General features: G+C 55.7%; 1 long non-coding RNA gene and 1 other non-coding gene across 3 annotated transcripts in view; both read right to left on the reverse strand.

The window, feature by feature from the left end:
- Window positions 1-2,953: 2,953 nt before the first annotated feature.
- Window positions 2,954-3,035, reverse strand: TRNAS-UGA (transfer RNA serine (anticodon UGA)). Its single transcript has one exon. It is a non-coding gene; the product is annotated as a tRNA-Ser (tRNA).
- Window positions 3,036-10,431: 7,396 nt separating this feature from the next.
- LOC127041585 (uncharacterized) overlaps window positions 10,432-19,755 on the reverse strand; it is a 593,788-nt gene continuing 584,464 nt past the window's right edge. Inside the window, exon 3 of one of the 2 annotated variants that reach the window (XR_007771680.1) lies at window positions 10,432-10,664. This is a non-coding gene — a long non-coding RNA (uncharacterized LOC127041585). The remainder of the gene's footprint in view (window positions 10,665-19,755) is intronic. The other variant, XR_007771679.1, reaches the window with a different exon arrangement.

The following is a 19,755-nucleotide window of genomic DNA, read 5'->3' on the forward strand; positions in this document are numbered from 1 at the left end:
CAGGCAGAGCCCAGAGCACTGCCCCTGACTCCCCCTCAGTCTTTGCTCCCCAAACCAGCTGTGTGTTCACCCTCTTTGCTGTGAGACTCAAACCCTGCCTGGCTTTCTGTATGTTGATGTGGTTTTCGTCTGTCGTGTTGATGTGCATGTGGGTCCTGTGTGATTTTGGGGGATGCCTAGCATAGTTTTGGGTGCGTGTGTGTATGATTTTTGCATACAGATTGTTTTTTTGCTTAGTATTCTTTTGGTATGTGGGTTTTGTGCTTTCTTGTTGTGGGCTTTTGCTGTGTTTTTTGGTGTGGATTTGTTCTTTCTATATTTTGTGTGGCTTTCCCTTATGTGTATATGGCTCTGTGTGCTGTGTGGGTTTGGTTTTTGTTTATGTCTGTGTGGGCCTGTGCAGTCTGTGATTTTCTCTTTCTCTCTGTGTGTTTGTCTCTCTGTTTGTATCTTCATGTGCAAATTCACTGGAATTTTTCAAAATCTTCACAGCTTTGCCAACTTTCACCGGGAATTTTTCTCCATTAACAAATTCTAACATGTTCTCTACCAGTTTGTGACCATTGCCCCAGGGGCACGTCAGTCTCAGGGGCCTGATTTCCCATTGACCCTTCCCCCTTTTATTGGGACTGGGAACTAGCCGACCAAAAACTCTACTAAATTTCAGTAAAGGGCCAACAGTCCCTTACACGAGCCAGCCCCATGAGGGTCACCAATGGCCAGAGAAGGCAATGCAAGCTAGTCCCGTGGTGTAATGGGCAGCCCTCTGAATCCTGCAGTCTGAGTTCAAATATCAGTGGGACCTTGTGTTGGATTGTGGTAAAGCCCTGGAGCTCAAAGTGCTCAATTTTTCTGTCTCCAGTTGTTTAAGAGTGAGTCTTTTCCCTCCTGCTGGGTGACTCACACAAACTAGAGCCAGGTCTTTGGTTGAAATGGCTGCAATGGATTGGGGTGCAGAGGTGGCTATGGCTGCCTGTAGTCTTGTGGTTTGACCTGGTTGGGATTCTTGCTGCTTCACCTAATGCCCACAAGTTTGGCCCTTGTGCTTCCTGCCATACCTTTCCTCTGACCCACATGGCGCTTGACGAAAGGAGTGCCAGGGCCGGGATTAATAATCAGGGCCTGGCAGGAGGGAGGTGGAGCCCAGCCTGAACCCCCTCACACTTTCCCTCCTCCGCACAGCTAGAGCAAAGGCGGCTGGTGCTGACAACTCAAAGGGAAGGTTTATAAGCCACAGAGCAACTGAAGGCAGGGCAAGAGGAGGGGAGAACCCCATGCCTATGCATGGCCAGCAGACAGCCACAAAGACCCCCGGCCAGGCTGCTTCCTGCCATGCCAAACACCCACTGAAAGCGACTCACAGACCAGCATGAAGGGCAGCTGCTGATGCTCTGTGGCCAACATCAGAAGAGGGTAGGAAAGCAGGGCCAGCCCCCTGGTGTGGCCTCTGTCTGTTCCCACTCACAGTGCTCACTTTTGCAGTGGGGCAGAAGATTTTATCCCAAGAGGCTTTTCCCCAGCTGGCGAGAAGCAGAGAAACACCCAGGCTCCCAAGGTGCTATTTACCAAGCCCCCTCAAGCACAGGGGCAGGTGCACACTTGGAAGAGAGAAACTGCTCTACACGCCAGCCCGGGCAGCCGCCCATTATCTTTGGCAAGTCAGGAATGGCAAGGACTTGATTGGAAGCACCTGCGGCTCATGCCCCAGCCTTTGTGACACCCAACCCCCAACTCCTTCCCAGGGCTCTAGCTGAAGCCAGAGCATTGGCCTGAGCAGCCAAGAAGAGGTTCCAGCCCTGAAGGTAGCAGGACTTTCAGCACGAAGGTAAAACTGCAGCAACACAACCATGAAGAGACTTAAACCTTCAATCTCCTGATTTGAAGTCCGACACCTTATCCATTAGGACATGTAAGAAAAGCCCCTCCAAACACTTCTTTAGAAAAGGCAGACACTGTGTTTCTCAGGTCTTCTACTGAGCGGGGCCGAGACTCTCTGGGCACAAGAAGTAGAGTTCCCAGCAACATGTGAGAATTAATTCTATGGAGCCAGGTGCAGGACTTTAGCAGGGAGGCTCAGGCATGGGGGATTGGAGTGCAGTGGACGGGCTGGCTGTCTAGGTGAGGAGATTTAGTGACCCTCAGATGCAGGAGAGAGGAAGAGAAGGAGGAATTGGCAGTGGCCGTGGAAAAGAAGTGGAGGGGTGGAGGCTCCTAGCAAGCCTGGCTAGCTCAGTCAGTAGAGCATCAGGCTCTTAATGGGAGGAACCAGGTTTTGAGCTGCTGTCCAGGGACTCAACTTTTAAGTTGCCTTGTGTGCCAGGAGCCAAATGATTCCTGGTGGTGCCCAGAGCCATGTGTGGGACAGAGAGGCTGAGACTTGTGGCACCTGCTCTGTGGCAGGGATCCTGGCAGCTCAGACTCAGGGAAGGCTTCTGCGCTCAGAGGTGCTGACTTTGAGAGTTCCTGGGCGGTGCTCAATGCCTGCTCCACCTCAGGCCCTGCCCCCAAACCATCAAATCTCTTCCTACCCGACCCTGCCCCACTTCTTTCTCTCCTCACTCCTCCAGCACACCCCATCAATGGCCAGCGGGAGGCGCTGAAGGAGAAGAGGAGGAGCTTATCAGCCAGGCCTGCTAGCAGGTGGGAGGTGCAGGGGCAGAGATGGCTGCTGGGTTCCTTTTTTTTTTTTTCTCTCTGTTGCTTCTGCAGCCCCCATGGAGTCGCTGACTTGGCTCCTTTCACACGCTAGAGAGAGGAGCAGAACCAGGGCTATGGCTGATCTCTGGGGCACTAGGTGAGTGCCAGAAGCTTTAGGTGCTGAGAAGTGGTGTCCCAGGCATCTCTATGAAAGGAGCAGAACAGGATTTACTTGGGGTGGGGAGAGAATTGAGAGTGTCTCAGGGGGTTGTAGAGAGGTATTGCCCGGGTTAGAGAGTAGCTAAAACACAGGCCTCGCTGTGAACAGGATTTGAACCTGCACAGGGGAACCCTATTGGATTTCAACTCCAACGCCTTAACCACTCGGCCATCACAGCTGTGAGAACAAAACTGCCCCACTGCCAGAGAAACTGGTAAAGAATCACAATGCCCAGGCATGAAGTCATCTGAACTACAGAATTCCCACAGCAAACCTGGCTCCCAAAGCACAGGGGGGATTTTGGGTTTGTTCTCTTTGCTTAGCCACGTGCAGTTGCACAGAGAGTGCGTTTAAAAGTCTCCCCTCCCACAGAGCGGGAATGGGAAATGATTCTCAACTTGAAGCTTGATGTGAATGAGGATGTCTGGGCCACAGGGCCAGGGACTGATCTTTGCTATAGAAACCAGTGACACACGGAACCAGGCTAAGGAAAATGTTTCCTGGAGTCAGTAACCGGAATAGCAGCAGTATTGTGCAGAGAAATGTCTCACAAGAGGAGTCAGCGCATTGGTGGTTCGGTAGCAGAAGTCACAGATACAGCGGGGGAGGTCTGTGGATCGGGAGTGAGGGGCACTGGCAGAGCAGTGAGAGGGGAGCCCAGGGCTGGGATAACAGGGGCTGTGGGTCAGGACAGGCAGTTCTGCGCAGAGTGTTCAGAGGTGCCCTGTATCTGCCCTTTCTCTGCACCGTCCCTGCTCCCAGAATGCACCAGGCCCTGGACTGAACTCTTCCCCTGCAGGCTGAGCTGGTTTCGTTTGCTGTGATCCTGTTGGATGGGCAGGGGGGGAAGTGACAATCCCAGCCCAGAGCCAACGCCTCCCTGTCACCCAGCACCCTTGGCCCCAGATCCACCCAGCCTAGTAGAGAACTCAGCAGGGCAGGTCAGCCAGGAGCTGTGCCCTGCCAGGCGCTCAGGGGCATCTACCCTGCAGCTGGGGGATCTCCCCAGCGTGGTCCATGGGAGCTCACGCACTAATGGAGCAGTGGCAGCAGCTGTGTGGTGGGTTGGGCTGGTGACCCGGGTCCATCTCCTGGGGTCGGCTGGGTTCATGCTCAGACGACTGGCCCCAGTTACCGGCCGAACCCCCCAGCCACGCTGCTGCTGTTAGCGCACTAGCCTGGGGTGGAAGCTGCTGGCTGGCTGGACCCTGAGGGTGGATCAGGCACTAGGGGAAACCCTCCGGCCTGGAGATTCGTTGTCGAGATTCCTGGGAGATGCCCATCCCCATGGCTTGTGTGGCTGCCCCCCGGGGCCCAGCAATGGCTCTGGAGGGTGACTCCCGTCACCTGGGGGGAGGTGATCCAGGCAGTGGGCAGCCAGGGGGTCTGACTTACTGATAAAATTGGTCTCTTCATTCCCTGGTGCTCGGCGGCCTGGGTCAATACCGACACCTCCCAGGAACAGGTTGGGGTTGAGTGGGGTTAGAATTTCCCTCCAAAGCGATTTTAGGGTCTGATCCTGCAAGTCCCCCACGTACTCAGTACAGGATGGGTCCAGGCACCTCACTCAATCCAGTGCTGGCGTCTACAGCAGAGAATTGGAAGCGGCAAATCGGTGGGTCATATAAAGAGACTAGAAATACAAGAAATTACTTTTGAAAGGAGAAAAGAAAAAGACGACATTCCCGAGCTGTTTAATAGGGCGAACTGCCCCTTGCAGGCTGCGAAGGGAAATCTCCGGGGTTGTGTTCACCTGTTCCCAGGGCTGTGTCCTCAGGACAGATTTGTGGGAGAAAGGAAATCACCACCGAGAGAGGAGTTGGGCTCAGTGTAGATTTTTGTGCTTTGGCAGGAAATTTAGGACCTGGGACTGAAGCCTTAAAGAGGGAGCGGGTGAAGGCTCCCCTCTGCTTTCAGGCTGAAGGAATCCTGGGTTTGGTCAGTCCATCCGGGGGGGTCACATCGCTCCCAGGCAAAGAGAGGAGGAGAACTCCCCCCACAATGACACATGCAGATCCTGGAGAAGAAGAAAGAGACAAGAGACTAGCAGCAGGTGAAGGTGACTGAGGAGGGGAATCCCTTGTGCATGTTACAGAGCACTTGGGAAGCTGTGTCCATTCAAACACACTGAGCTTTACTAACGAGCAAGGCCAGACTGCTGTGACTCGGAGAAGGGTTTAGGTGCCATAATGAACAAACAACTCAGCATGAAATGCCCGTGCGATGCTGTGGTTGTCCTTGGATGTACAGATAGGAGAACAGTGACTAGATATAAGGCACTAGTGTTATCTCTGTACAACATTGGTCAGACCAACACTGGACTCTTGCACACTGTCATCTTGGCCACATTTTAAGATGAAGAATGAAAAATTGGATGGGGGGCAGAGAAGAGAAAAAAAAGTGCTGAAAAGTTGCCTTCCAGTGCAAGACAAGAGCTCAGTCTGCTCAGTTTATCACAGAGAAGACCAAGAGGTCACTTGATGACAGTATGTAAATCCCCTCCCAAAGAGAAAATCCTGGGTACTGACGGGTTCTTTAACCCAGCAGCAAAAGGCAGAACAAGAACCAGTGGCTGGAAGTTAATGGCAGAGAAACTAAAATGAGAAATAAGGGATACATTTGCAATCGGGTGATTAAACATTGGAACAAAGTACTCAGGGCAATGATGGATTCTTCACCCCACGTGGGGGTGGCAAGAGGGGACAGGGGGGGGCTGAAGAAAGTGCTCTCGGGTGAGATAGAACACCATTTCTCTCCGGTGCTTGGCTGGTGGCCTTGCTCTCATGCTCAGGGTTTCCCTGATCTCCGTTGCTGGGGTCAGGAAGAAATTTCCCCCAGCTCACTCTGGCAGGGATGTTGGAGTTTTTGTCATCCTCTGTGGCATGGGGCACAAGTCACTTGCCCAGATCAGCTGGGTACATCTCACCAAATCAATTCCAGTTCAGGGTCCTCCAGTATTGGTACCCCTCTGCCTCTCCTATGCTCCGTCTGTGGCACACAACAGGATATTTTCCTAAGGGCTGGAATATTTTGGTTTAATCCCAGTGGTTGGGCTCAGTGCAGGGGTGACTTTGTGGCCTGTCACGTGCATGGGAGTTAGACAGGATTATTTAGTTGTCTTGACTGGCCTTAAAATCTACACATGGATGTTCTGGCTACAATGTTGCAGTGTCTGACCCATGGTCTATCCAGCTCCCAGGGGCCTCGTTCCAATCGAATTCCAGGCCAAGATTCAGAGACTGGCAGCTGCAGGGCAAGGCAATGGGGGCTGGTGGGAGTCACTTTGGGGCTGTCACTAGCCACAGAAAACAGAACCTCTCCCAACATCCCGACTGCTGCCCATCAGGGCATCTGGCTGTAGAGGAGCCGGGTCAGCGCCCCCCGTGGAAGGAATCGGGGGGATGGAAACCCCCAGGATGGGGAGTTATGTGTTTCAGCCATGTTAGTGTCACTGAAACACATGCACAGTACCCACACGCAGAGCCAGTTCATGCTGTAAAACCCCCAGACCCACGAGGGACGTGTTAATCTCAGCACAAGTTCTGCTTTAACCCATTAGAAATAACCCTGTAATTATTGTGGTGTCTCAGTGCCAGAGGACGCCAAACCCCTGAGCTGTCAGTAGAGGGCCAGGTGTAGCGTCACTGGACACTGTCAGCGCTTCGGCAGGGAGGCCTTGTACGTGCTGGCCCTGGTGGCTCAGACACATGGCTATGGAAAGGGGAAGGTTACACACATCCCCAGCCGGAGCCCTCACCCCTTCCTGCACCCCAACCCCCTGCCCAGCCTGGAGCCCCTTCCTGTACCCTGAACCCCTCATTTCTGCCCTTCATCCCCTGTTAGAGCTCTCACCCCCTCCCGCATCCTTACCCCCCTGCCCCAGTCCAGAGCCCCTTCCCATGCCCTGTACCCCTCACTCCTGGCCTTCACCCCCCTTTAGAGCTGCTGTGTCACTCTACTGGCTCTTTACCTCCAGCATCCACACTTGCCTTGCGAGCTGTAGCGCTGGCAGGCAGATGCGCACGCTGCTAGGCAGCAGCCTTGGTAACAGCAGACATGTGTCTCTGTGGCGCAGTGGGTCTTTGTGTTTTGCTGTTAATCGAAAGGATGGTGGTTTGAGCTCCCCCAGGGATGGCGGTAACCCCTTGCTCCTCAAGACCTGCTGGGAGCCTCAAAGGCCACCTCAAACCCGTCTCTCTTGGCCTCAGTGGTTTCAGCTCAGGCCCGAAGACTGTGCTGGATGCAACTCAGAAATCCATCTCCCAGCACCCATGCCGGAGGCTCAGGGTTAATCTTCAAAGTTGAATGCAAAACCTTGAGCCAGGCGTGTTTTGCTCCATTCTCGCCTCCGCCCAAGCGGCAATAGAGAAATGTAGGAGAAACGCCTGCTAGAAGACACCTCCCTCTCACTTCTCTGTAGGCTGTGACATTATTAATATCAACTGGGACCATATAGATCATTGCTGCCACCACTATTACATATTTGCAACAAATATTGTGCAAAAGTTGTAATGTGAGGTGTCTATGAAAAGGTTATGATTTGCTGGTTATAATTATACTAGCTGTATGTGTGTACCATTTTTGTATTTGAAATTATGAATATGGGCTATGTACTTGTATCTCAAATGTATTTGATTTCAAGTAGCGTCAGTGATGCATTTGGTCAGCTTCTTGAGAAAGGACTATTCTCAGTAAGTGCCCAATCAAGAAACGCTTCACTGACAATGGACTTTGGAAAATGCCAATCCACATCTGAGCTTTCCTGGGAACATTCAAACTAACATGTAAACAATGGCGTAGGCCTGCAAATTGAATCATGCATGGACATGTGACCTGCCCGTGTGACTCCAAACTCCATCTTGCTGCTGTGATTTTCCGAAGTCAGCCCTAGGACCAATCCTATTCAACTTATTCATAAATGATTTGCAGAAAGGGGTAAAGAGTGAGGTGGCAAAGTTCACAGACGATAGTAAACTGTTCAAGATAGTTAAGACCAAAGCAGACTGCGAAGAACTTCAAAAAGATCTCACAAAACTAAATGATTGGGCAACAAAATGGCAAATGAAATTTAACGTGGATAAATGTCACGTTGGGAAAACATAACCCCAACTATACATACAATATGATGGGGGCTAATTTAGCTACAACTAATCAGGAAAGAGATCTTGGAGTCATCATGGATAGTTCTCTGAAGACGTAGCAACGAATTGACACATATGACCCCAAGATGAGATCATTAATACACTAACCTGAGGAGAAGGACACCCCAACATTAGTAGGGAGAGGAAATACAAAAAGGGAAGAGGGGAGAAACCCCTACTGAAAATGCATTACACCTAGCGACGGCAGCAGAACAGATTATCGGCTACACAACCCAAGAACGGGATCTGCATGTTGCTGTAGACAGATCAGTGAAAAGCTCCCCTCAATTCACAGCTGCCAGCAAAAAAGTTAACATCAAGTTAGTATTCATAAGGAATGGGCTGGAGAATAACACCAAACATTTGTATACAAACCAAGGGGGAAGCCTCCAATACCCTGGGACCAACCTGCCTACTACAGCGCTGCACACAGGATATTTTATATCTATCTTTGAGAACTGGGGAAGAGTCTAAAAAGAAGCATTTGCTAATGAGAGAAAACCACCCGAATATGAAGATATTTTATATTAAGTGAGATTAATTGGACAGTGGAAGTTCAATTAACAGACAGCAATAATTCCCCCCCCTACACACACCCCCACACCATTCACATGGCAGCAGGGAGCCCTTTCAGGAGGTGCTTTAAGAGGGTATGTGAGGGGAGTGTGGAGCAGGAAAACTTCCTGGTAGTGGGAAGGAGGCAGAAGCAGGGGCAGGCAGGTGACTGGCAGTTGGGGGTAGCAGTAGCCAGGACTGCGTAGGCTTGTGCTGGACAGTCTCCACTGCAGCCTTTTTCCTCCTGTCCCCTTCCTCGCCAGCAGAGAAAGGCCGCCCCAGCCCACCCGAGAGGCAGCTGTGTCTCGGGGCTCTGCAAACTGCACCCATTAAGCCCCTTCTCCTTTGGGGAATGTTTCAGGACAATTTCCCAAAGAAAGGAATAAAATTTGCTGCAGGTCAAACAGATGTGAAAATATCCCAAATCTGAGATTGTTAAATTAATATTGGAGAATTAAAGAGAAAATGGGGCAAAATCTGAAAAGGAGACTAGAGAAAGTGTCAATAATTTCTCCAGCAGCACCGACCCCTCATGGAGCCCTTGCTGCTTTTACAGCTGAGAGGAAACTTCCTCTCTCTGATGTCTGGCTATGGTGGAAGTGGTGACCCAGTGAAGCTGACTTGAGGCTGATGCAAGATAAGCAAAGCAGAATCAGCTGCCCAGGGTACAGGGTTGGAAGTCAGAATAGGGGGGTGGGCCTGGGTTCCCCTACATCAGTGGTTCTCAACCAGGGGTACGTGTACCCTGAGGGTACGCAGAGAACTTCCATCAACGCATCTAGTTAATTGCCTCATTTTACCACAGGCTACAGAAAAAGCACCAGCAAAGTCTGTACGAACTGACATCCCCGCACAGAGAGTGACTCGTACACATGGCTCTGTGCCCCAGGCACTGACAGGGGAGCGCAGGGCTCACACCCCTGGGGTGTATGGATAATTCTCAGGTACAAGGAGACGGTTGCCAGCCACGCGCAGTCCCCGGGCACAGGGACAGGCAGCTGTTTCCAGATCGGACACTTGGGGCCCACAAGTGACCTGCTGCCTGACACCAGCTCCTGGACTTGCCTCTTGGGCAGGAGACCCCCCAGCCCCTCCCCCACTCTACCCCCTAACCTCCCCTCCCCGAGCTGGGGGGAGAACCGAGGAGTCCTGGCTCCCATCCCTGCACCTCCCCCACTCTAACCCCTAGCCCCCCTTCCCCGAGCTGGGGGGAGAACCCAGGAGTCCTGACTCCCATCCCTGCCCCTCCCCCACTCTAACCCCTAGCCCGCCCTCCCCGAGCTGGGGGAGTACCCAGGAGCAGCCCCGGGCCCGTGGGAGCCAGGCGGGGGGGGCACAGGGCAGAGGCAGTGCGAGTGAAAGGGCTTCACCCCCCCCGCTGGGCCTGGGGGGGGGGGCAACAGGTGGGGGTGAGCTGAGCTGCCTGGGAGCAGCCCCGCAAGCGGCAGCCTGGGGCCGCGGGGCCTTCATCCTCCCCCAACCTGCCCCCCAGTGTCCCCTCCCCCGTCCGCTGTGACTCTCCTGCCAGCACCGCCCCCTCCTCCCCCTCTGTAGGGCCCCAGCAGCCCCTTCAAGCCCCCACAACCTGCCCCCCCAGTGTCCCCTCATCTGTTGTGACCCTCTCGCCAGCCCCACCCCCATCTGTGGGGATCCCTCAGCCCCCAGCATCCCCTCCCCCATCATGTACACTCCACCTGCCCTTTCCCTTCGCCCCGACCTCCTCCTCCCCCCTGTCCTCAGCACCCCGACACTGACCTCCTCCTCTCGCCCCATCCCCCACATCCTCCTTCCCGTCCTCAGCAGCCCCCCCTCCCCCTCATCCCCATCCTCAGCACCCCGCCCCCCCTTCCTCCTCCTCCCCTCATCCCTGTTCTCAGCGCCCCACCCCTAATTGCCTCCAACCCATTTCTCATTGCTGGGCCCCACTTTCCCATCCTCCCACTCCCCCAGATCATCCCCAGGGTGTGAGGTTCCTCATCTTCAATCTCTGCTACACCCAAACCTGCCAGGTTCCCCTTTTCAACCACTGTGGGGTCGTCCAACCGCCAACACCCATCCACTCTGGGCTCTCTAAATCCCACATTCCCACAATGCACCTTGGTAACCCCTCCCTCTTCTATCTCTAATCCCCCTATTCCCTTCCCTTAGGTCCTCCTGGACACCCCAGCCCACAGTCAGGCCTCCACATACATCCCAGTCATTCACATGCTGAGCTAGTTCTTCAGGGACCCCCACAGCCCAGCAAACTTCTCCATCCATGAGCCCCATGGACCTGTGGCTGGGAAGGTGAGGAAGCTCCTATTTTGGCTGGGCTGGGTGTGGGTGTTAATCTTTTCCTGTCTTGTGTGTGCTGTGCTCACAAAGGCTTTTTGCTCCCTCGGGGTGGGGTGTGGTTTTGGCCGAAGATGAGGTGTTTTGGTAGCCCTGTGGATGCTGTGTGGTGTCTGGAATGGGGCGTGTGTGTTCCCATCATGCCCCTTCCCCTCTGCCTGCAGAGCTGAGGACAGACAGGTCTGAGGAGCAGAGCAGGAGCTCTGGGAAGGAGAAGAGCAATATGAAGATGGAGTGTAAGATGAGGCCAGATAACTTCTGTGGAGGGAGACATACTGGACAGGGCCTAGGATTGGGGAGACAACCAGGTGTGAGCCCCGGGTTCAGATTTCTAATTGTAGCTGTGATGGCAGAATGGGAGGAGGGTTGAAGCCGAAGCCCTGGGGTGCGGGAGTAGCGAGAAGAGGAGCCTCACCACCATTGCTTTTTCTTTTCCTCTTGTGTTGTGTTTCATACCAAGGGAAAAGAAGTCGCAGGAACGGAGTCCAGCCCTGAGGTGAGATGGAAAGTGATCGAGAGCAGTGCAGCGTGAATCCTGTTGATGTCAGGCAAGAGCTGCCCAACTGGAACGAGAGTAACCGTCTCTGTCGGTGAGATGTGTATCTGGTTTGGGAAGGGCTCTGGTCACAGCCGTCCTGGCTCCAGGCAGGGACTTCTTGTTACCTGGGTGTTGGTTTCCGGACTAGCTTTGGCTTCAGGGGAGATGATGTTGCCATTTGCGAGAGCTGATCATCTCTCTGGCCAGGAGTGGTGTGTGCTCCCTAGCAGAAAGTTGGATCCATGAGGGTGACTCCCTGTTGTGAATTTCTTTCGTCCTCCTAGGTTTCTCTCTCTGTGTTGGCCAACTTTCACTCAAACTCTCTCTCTTTCCTTTCATGGACACCTGTCATGTTCAGTTGCCTGCATTCTCTTCCTCTGCTCCCCCTCCCCCAGTCTCCTATGGGCTCAGCTGGGTCTATCTGCCCATGGGCAGGGTCTCTGCCATACTGGGAAGGATGTGTCCTGCCTGCTAGGATTGGGGGTTGCTCCTCCCACCTCCTATCTTCAGGAAGACCTCATTGCTGTAACTGGGTCACAGTGTGAGTGGCCGTTCATGTCTTTGGGGCTGTGAGGTCTGAGACTGAGAGGGGTGGGCTCACGGTCGTGGCTTTGGGCAGAGGAGAAGTGGGGCTGGAATTAGAGATGCCTCTTATCACCAGCTAGCTCCATTACTGCATCACCCAAAAGCCTTGCTCAGGGTCCATTATGCCTCCTTGTGCTGGGCACTGCAGGGACAATCAGAGGGACAGCAGGATGCATGAGGAAATAGATGAGTGTGTGAGGCAGATGGGTGAAGGGGTGTGTGTGACATACATTGGGGATGGATGGGGGGTTGAGGGTTGGATGGACAGCGGGACAGATGGAGAGCTGCAGGGACGGATGGTGATGTCACAGGCTGGACTTATGATGGGATCAGCTTATGGCCGCTGGCTCTGTCATGTCCTTCCCCCATTTACCCATCTGACTCTGGCCCTGTCTCTCACAGGCAGCACTCAGCAGAGTCTGGCCCTGTTGTTACACTGGTACCTACATCCAGCGCACACCTGTACCTAATATGCTCCTGGAGAGCTCAGGCAGGGAGAAGCGTGTGGCTCACGGCTCCTGAACCAGCTACTCCAAAGAGTGCCGCAGATCTCCCCCTCCTTGGGCAGCAAGACCCTGGCTGGGGGTTCCCTGTCCCTCCTCGCTGCCAAAGCAGCCTGCTCAGCACAGAAGTCACCTGTCTCCACCCAGCCTCTAGCTGGAGCTGCTCCAGCCCCGAATTGCTGGTATCCAACCTGTCCGGAGTTGGTGCGATGTCCTAGCAGAGTCCGTTCTTTCTCCCCGGTAGATTATGATTTTCCCCACTGCAGTTAGTTGCTCTTTCTCTGCTTCCCCATAGCCCCTCCCCAGTGATAGTGACCCCTGCTGGCCAGGCACGGGAGTGTCCTGTAGGTGCCTTCTTGTAGGAGCAGTGACTCCTGGTGGCGAGGGGCAGCAATGCCTGGCATGTATCCCCCCTAGCATTGCTGCAGCGACCCCTGGTGGCAACTGAGGTCAGTTGTCTGTGTGACCCCCACTACTGCCATTGTGCCTGTTAGTGCTGGTGCGTAGGTGAGGCAGGGCCTTGTGTGTATATCAGCCATTGGGGCAGGGCCCTCTGCGTATCTCACTCTCATCTCGTTGACACGTGTTCCCCAGGTGGGGCAGTCCCCTGTGTATATTTACTCCCCCCCAACCACTATATTGGGCATGTGACCACTAATAGCCAGAGGAGTCAGTGCCCAAGGTGTATTCTTCACCTCCCCCAAGGGGGCAGGGTGCCTGGGTGGCTGTGTCAAGCAGTGCCCTGGGTGTCTTCCAACCCCTTTGTGGCAGTGAGCCCTGCTTCTGGTGTGTATCACTCCCCCGCTAGGGATGTGCACTGGTGGCCCAGTATGGCAGTGCCCTTTGTGTAGCCCCCTCTCTCCCCCGCCCCCAGGGTGACCAGATAGAAAGTGTGAAGAATCGGGACAGGGTGGAGGATAATAGGCACCTACATAAGAAAAAGTCCCGAATATCGGGACTGTCCCTATAAAATCGGGACATCTGGTCACCCTATCCCCTCTACCCGTGTGCCAGGTATGGCAGGCACTGATCCCTGGCATCCCTGTGGGGCAATACCCTCTGTATATCCCCCAATTGGGGCAGTGACCCCTGTTGGTCAGGTGGGGCAGTGCCCTGTGTGTGTGTGTGTGTGTGTCCCCTATTTAGGTAGTGACCCCTATGGCTAAGTGAGGCAGTGGCCTTTGATTTCCTCTTCTCTCCCCAGCCCGCCCTCTCTCTAGGGTAGGGCCCCCAGTTGGGGCACTACCCGATGTGTATCTCTACTAATTGGAGCAGTTACCTCCCTCTGGTGCCCTGGTGTGGCAGTGCCCTATTGGTATCTCCCTCCCCCTCTCCCCACGCCATTGTGGTAGTGGCCACGTCAGGCAGTGGCCTGTTTATCATCTCCTCTGCACCAGCGCCATTGCAGCAGTGCCACCTGGTGGCCATGTGCGGCAGAGCCCTGCCTGTATCCCCCTTAACCTTTGCTGCAGTGACCCCAGGTGCCCAGTTTGAGTAGTAGCCTGTGTGTACCTCACCTCTTGGGGCAGTAACATGTGGGGCCAGCTAAGACAGTGCACAGTCTGTGACGTCTGGTGGCCACGTAGGGCAGTGGCCTGTATGTACCATCTCCTCTGGAGCGGTGACCACTGGTGTCTTGGTGCTAAGATGCAGCCACCTCTGGGTTACATGGTGGGGCTGTTTACAGGACAGTGGGGACAGCCCCCCTGTTCCAGGAAGTAGGGGAAAGTCTGGTGTCCTTGGAATCCTCCTCATTCCCCGAGCTCCACCGTCCCCCCAAAGCCCTGCCCCTGCCCCCTCCTCCTGGGGTCCTGCCCCCAAACTGCCCCTGCCCCGACGTCCTGGCCTCACATCACCTGTTCCCCCTAATCCCTGCCCCATTCCCCAAAGCCCTGCCCCTGCCCCTTCCTCCAAGGCACTGCCTTCGCATTGCCCCTTTTCCCCAATACCCCACCCTAACTCTGCCCCTTCCCTCAAATCCACACTCCTGCATTTCCGTTCTCCAATACACCCCTCCCCTGCACCCTTTCCCCAAGGACCCACCCCCACCCTCACATTGCCTCTTCTCGAGAGTTCCTGCCCTTGAGGTTCCCTTTCCCCCCGAGAGCCTGACCCTGCACTGCCCCTTCCCCCTGAGACCCTTCCCCTACACTACCCATTCACCTGGGACCCCGCACTCACATTGCCCTGAGACCCTGCCCCTGCACCTCCCATTCACCTGGAACCCCGCTTCTACATTGCCCCAAGCAGGGGCTGGCTCTAGCAATTTCGCCGCCCCAAGCATGGCAGCACACTGCGGGGGGCACTCTGCCGTTTGCTGGTCCTGTGGCTCTGGTAGACCTCCCGCAGGCGTCCCTGCGGCGGGATCCGGTGGTCCCACGGCTCTGGTGGACCTCCCTCAGGCATGCCTGCGGATGCTCCACCGGAGCCGCGAGACCAGTGGACCCTCCGCAGGCACGCCTGCGGGAGATCCACCGGAGCCGCCTGCCGCCCTCCCGGCAACCGGCAGAGCGCCCCCTGTGGCGTGCCGCACCAAGCACGCGCTTGGCGTGCTGTGGCCTGGAGCTGGCCCTGGCCCAAAGACCCTGCCCCTGCACCACCCCTTCCCCCTGAGACCCCGCCTCTGCACCACCCATTCACCCGGGACCCCACCCTCACAATGCCCCGAGACCCCGCCCCTGCACTACCCATTCACCTGGAACCCCGCCCTCACATTGCCCCGAGACCCTGCCCCTACACCGCCCCTTCCCCCTGAGACCCCGCCCCTGCACCACCCATTCACCCGAGACCCTGTGCTCACATTCCTCCAAGGCCCCGCCCCTGCGCCACCTGTTCCCTCTAATCCCTGCCCCCAGATCTCCCCTTCCCCCGAGGCTCTGCTCCTTCCCCTAACCCCCATCTCTGCATCGTCCCTTCCCCCGAGGCCCTGCCCCTTCCCCTAACCCCCATCTCTGCATCGTCCCTTCCCCTAACCCCCATCTCTGCATCGTCCCTTCCCCCAAGGCCCTGCCCCTTCCCCTAAGCCCCATCCCTGCTTCGTCCCTTCCCCCGAGGCCCTGCCCCTTCCCCTAACCCCCATCTCTGCATCGTCCCTTCCCACGAGGCCCTGCCCTTACACCACCCCTACCCCCAGTCCCCGCCCCTTTCCCTGAGACCTCACCCCTGCATTGCCCTTCCCCCCAAGACCCCGCCCCTGCACTGCCCCTTCCCCCAGTCCCAGCCTGGCCCCTTCCCTCTAGTCCCCGCCCCTTCACCACCCATTCCCTTGAATCGCCATCCCTACATCACCACTTTGCTTGAGACCCCGCCCACATGCTTCCCCTTTGCCCCGAGACCCTGCCTCCCACTGCCTCTTCCCCGAAGTGCCCAATACCACACTGCCCATTCTCCCGATTCCCTGCCCCTGCACCGCCCCTTCCCCCGAGACCCTGCCCCTGCACCACCCATTCACATGAGACCCCACCCTCACATTCCCCTGAGATCCCGCCCTCCCACTGCTTCTCCTGGGACCCCGCCCCTGCAACATCGATTCACCTGAGACCCTGCCCTCACATTCCCCTGAGACCCCGCCCTCCCACTGCTCCTTCTCCTGGGACCCCGCCCCTGCACCATCCATTCACCTGAGACCCTGCCCTCACATTGCCCCAAGACCCCACCCCTGCACCACCCATTCACCTGAGACCCCACCCTCACATTCCCCCAAGACCCTGCCCTCCTACTGCTCCTTCTCCCGAGACTCCGCCCCTGCACTGCCCCTTCCCCTGAGGCCCCCCCTTGCACTGCCCCTTGCCCCGAGGCCCCGCCCCCGCACCATTCAGTGACCCAGGAGCAGGCCAGACCTGGGAGGGGGAAGGCAGAAACATGCTTTGCTGTGCCACAGACTTCCTGGGTGTCCTTGGGCACATCACTCAGCCTCTCTGGGCCTCAGTTCTCCCATCTGGGAAATGGGGCTGGTGGCGCTTCCTACACTTGCATGAGTCTGGGAGGAGAATTACCCTGCGAATTAGGAAGATGCTCGGATCCTGGAGTAATGGGGGAGGGGCTCCGGGGGAGCATACCTCCTGACCCTGGCTGGGCGCCCCCGGTCCCTCATAGCAGGGGGCTGTGCAGGAGGGTCTCCTTGCAACCATGAGTGGGTGTCTGGTAGGTGCTGTCATCTCTGCCGGAGACCACCTAGAATCTCACTAGCTTCCTCCGCATGCAGAGAGGGGCTCCTACTTTCTGACTTGGGGGGAGATTCTGTGATGTCAGAGCCCGTGGGGGGAGGGGTTCGAATCACGAATCTGCAGTGGCAGGGCAACCCCCTCCCCCAGTCAGATTCCACTAGGGGGCTGGGGTGTAACCTCTAGGGAGGGAGACAAAGTTAAAAACAGCCGCCACTATGGAACCCAGGAGTCCTGGCTCCCAGTCTCCTTGCTCTCACCTCTAGACCCACCTCTGCTCCCAGAGCCAGGGATAGAGCCCAACCCCCACCTGCTCTGACCATTAGATCCCACTCCCCTTTTAGCTCGCTGCCTCTTCTATCCACGCAGCCCACCTGTCCGTCCCTTTGCTGCAGGTTTCTGGGGTGTCACCCCTGCTCTGCACTCCCTCAGTGCAACCCAAGGCCTTTCCTCCCCCCAAACACATTTCCTCTCCCTCCTTGTGCTGGATCATCTGCTTGCCCCCCTACACTGAGCAGTAGCTGAGAAGATGGTAAATCGGGCAGAAACCCGTTCAACAAACCTCTTCATTTCCTTGTTATTTCCTGACTTCTTTATTCATCGCCTTTTCCTTATTTCCTGGCTGAGGTGGCAGCTTGCCAGGGAGCTCCCTGGCACCTCTAGCTGCCTGGGCTGAAGGCAAGAGGCAGGCCTGGGTGTGGCAAGGGCCTCCTGTCCCAGCCTGAGGCAGCAGTACTTCCTGGTCCCCTTTTCCCACCCACGCCGGCAGGCGGCTGCTGTGAGAGAACACAAGGGAGGCTCTCGGGGTGCTAGGCAGCGCTATGTGGCTGTCAGGGGAAAGAGCTGAGGCTCCCAATTCAACCTTCCATTGACTCGCATGGCTCCACGCTCCGTCAGCTGAGGTGGGCCAGGCTGTGAACAAGACTTAGGCTTGGGCAGCATGGCCGCGTTTTCCTGACGAGGCATGAGACAGGCCAAGGGCTTTGCACAGCGTACAGGGAAGTGAGAGGGAGGCGTCCTCGAGCTGGCGTGTCTCCTCTGCTTCTCCCTTGCTCCTTGGTCAGAGGCAGAAAGGGAGCGAAATGTTCCCGGCTGAAGGTTTTGTGCTCGGCCTTGAGGATTAAGCCCAAGCCTCCGGCGTGGCTGTTTGGAGATGGGCTTTTGCAGCACGGCCCCCCACACTCTTGTAGGCAGCAGGTGAACCCACTGTGTCCAAGAGGGAGCCTTCGAGGCGGCAAAAGGCAAAAGGGGGACATCACGGCTCCCAGCAGACCTTGAGGAGCCCACGAGGAGCCTTCAAGTGCCATCCCTGAGGGAGCATAAACCCCCTTTCTTTCAATCAACAGCTGAACTCACTGACCCATGATACCACAGAGACACCTACCAGCAGCTGGTTTGTCAATGCTGCTGCCCAGCACCCTGCAACTCTTCCTGCCAGTGCCAGAGCTCACAAGGCGCTAGCCTGGAGCCAGGGCCGCTAGGTGCTGCTGAAGAGAAGCCAGCAGAGTGACACAGTGGAAGAGTCCTGTGCCCATACGACAGAGCTCGATTAATCAAAACCCCCTTCTGCTAGCACTGGGCCTCCTTCTTCTTACACTGGGCTCTCAAGCGAGGGGGCGGCTGGCACAGCACCAAGAGTCTAACCTGTGAGGCAGGTGGTGGCTGACGCCCGTAGCCTGCTGGGGAGCTCCCAGAAGTTATTAAGGGACAGAGACTCCTCAATGCCCTTAGTAACAAGGGTTTGGGGTTCCCCAAGGCCAGTAAGGGAGTCACTATGTCTCCCCTATAACCCTGGATGTCAGGTCGCAAGTCTAGGGGCTTGGCTACACTTGCAAGTTAGAGTGCATTAAAGCAGCCCTGGGTGCCCTAACTCCTGAGGTGTCCACACTGGCAAGGCACATGGAGCGCCTGGGCTCTGCAGCTGGAGCACTCCTGGTAATCCTCCTCCATGAGAAGCATAAAGCTCGCTGTGCCTCGGCTGAAACGGCCAGGCATCAGGGTGGATGACGTGTTGGGTTACTGCACTGTGATTGGCCTCAGGAAACATCTCATAATCCCCTGAAGTCAAGTGCCCACTCTGGTCATTGTTTTGAAATCGGCTGCAGGCAGGCGGATATCCCCTTTGAAAGCTCTGTTTCTGACAGCTGGCTGCTTATCTGCTCTGGGACAAAGCAATCATTAGTGTGGAATGCTGCTGTTGTGAGCGTGTATGGGGGGGGCGGTGTCTGCTGCTGTCTGAACACACAAGACAGCATGCTGACACACTATCAGCCCCCCAAATACACTATCTCTCCCCACACACACATACAACACACTCCCTGTCACACTCCACCCCCACACCCCATTTGAAAAGCACGTTGCAGCCACTTGCACACTGGGATAGCTACCACACTGCACTACTCTTTGTGGCATTGCAAGAGCTGCTAATGTGGCCACTCCAGTATTCTTGCAGCTGAGAGTGTGAACACAGAGCAGTGTTTTCCCTGCTGCGGTCTCCAAGGGCTGGTTTAACTCCCAGCGCTCTACATCTGTAAGTGTAGCCAAGCCCTAAATTTGCCAGACCAACCTACCTGGGTAACTGGCCTCCACCACCACCATGTGCAGTGAGTAGGGGCACGGTGAAGCACACACTGCACTTGCTCAGCCTTGTGCATGCTGGGGTGGCCACCTCCCTGTTGATGAGATCTGGTCCCACCATCTCCGTGGAGCTCCAGTCTGCCCTGCTGCCACCCCTGTCTGTGTTGTCTTCTCTAGCAGTTGACTGGAAGGTGCACATTGGCCTCATGCCATGTAGCCGTGTTGCCTCAAAGGGTGAAAGCAGGAAGAATGGTGCCTTCATAGACAACTCAATATTCCATAACATAGTTAAGGAAAATATTTCTCAATGAACTCCCAGTAAAAGATCAGAAACAGCCAGTGTCTGCACCAGTCTACGGGCATTGGGATTTTCTTGAAATTTGTCAGACCAACCTAACTAACACCTAACACACACTTGAACCTCTTCTTTTCTCACTGTTGCTCATTCTCAAGGTCTGCTCTGCCTCCAGACAGATCCATTCTCTTTCAGTATGGCCCTGCTCTT

The sequence above is a fragment of the Gopherus flavomarginatus genome (genome assembly GCF_025201925.1).
Source record: "Gopherus flavomarginatus isolate rGopFla2 chromosome 13 unlocalized genomic scaffold, rGopFla2.mat.asm SUPER_13_unloc_3, whole genome shotgun sequence".
NCBI lineage: Eukaryota > Metazoa > Chordata > Testudines > Testudinidae > Gopherus > Gopherus flavomarginatus.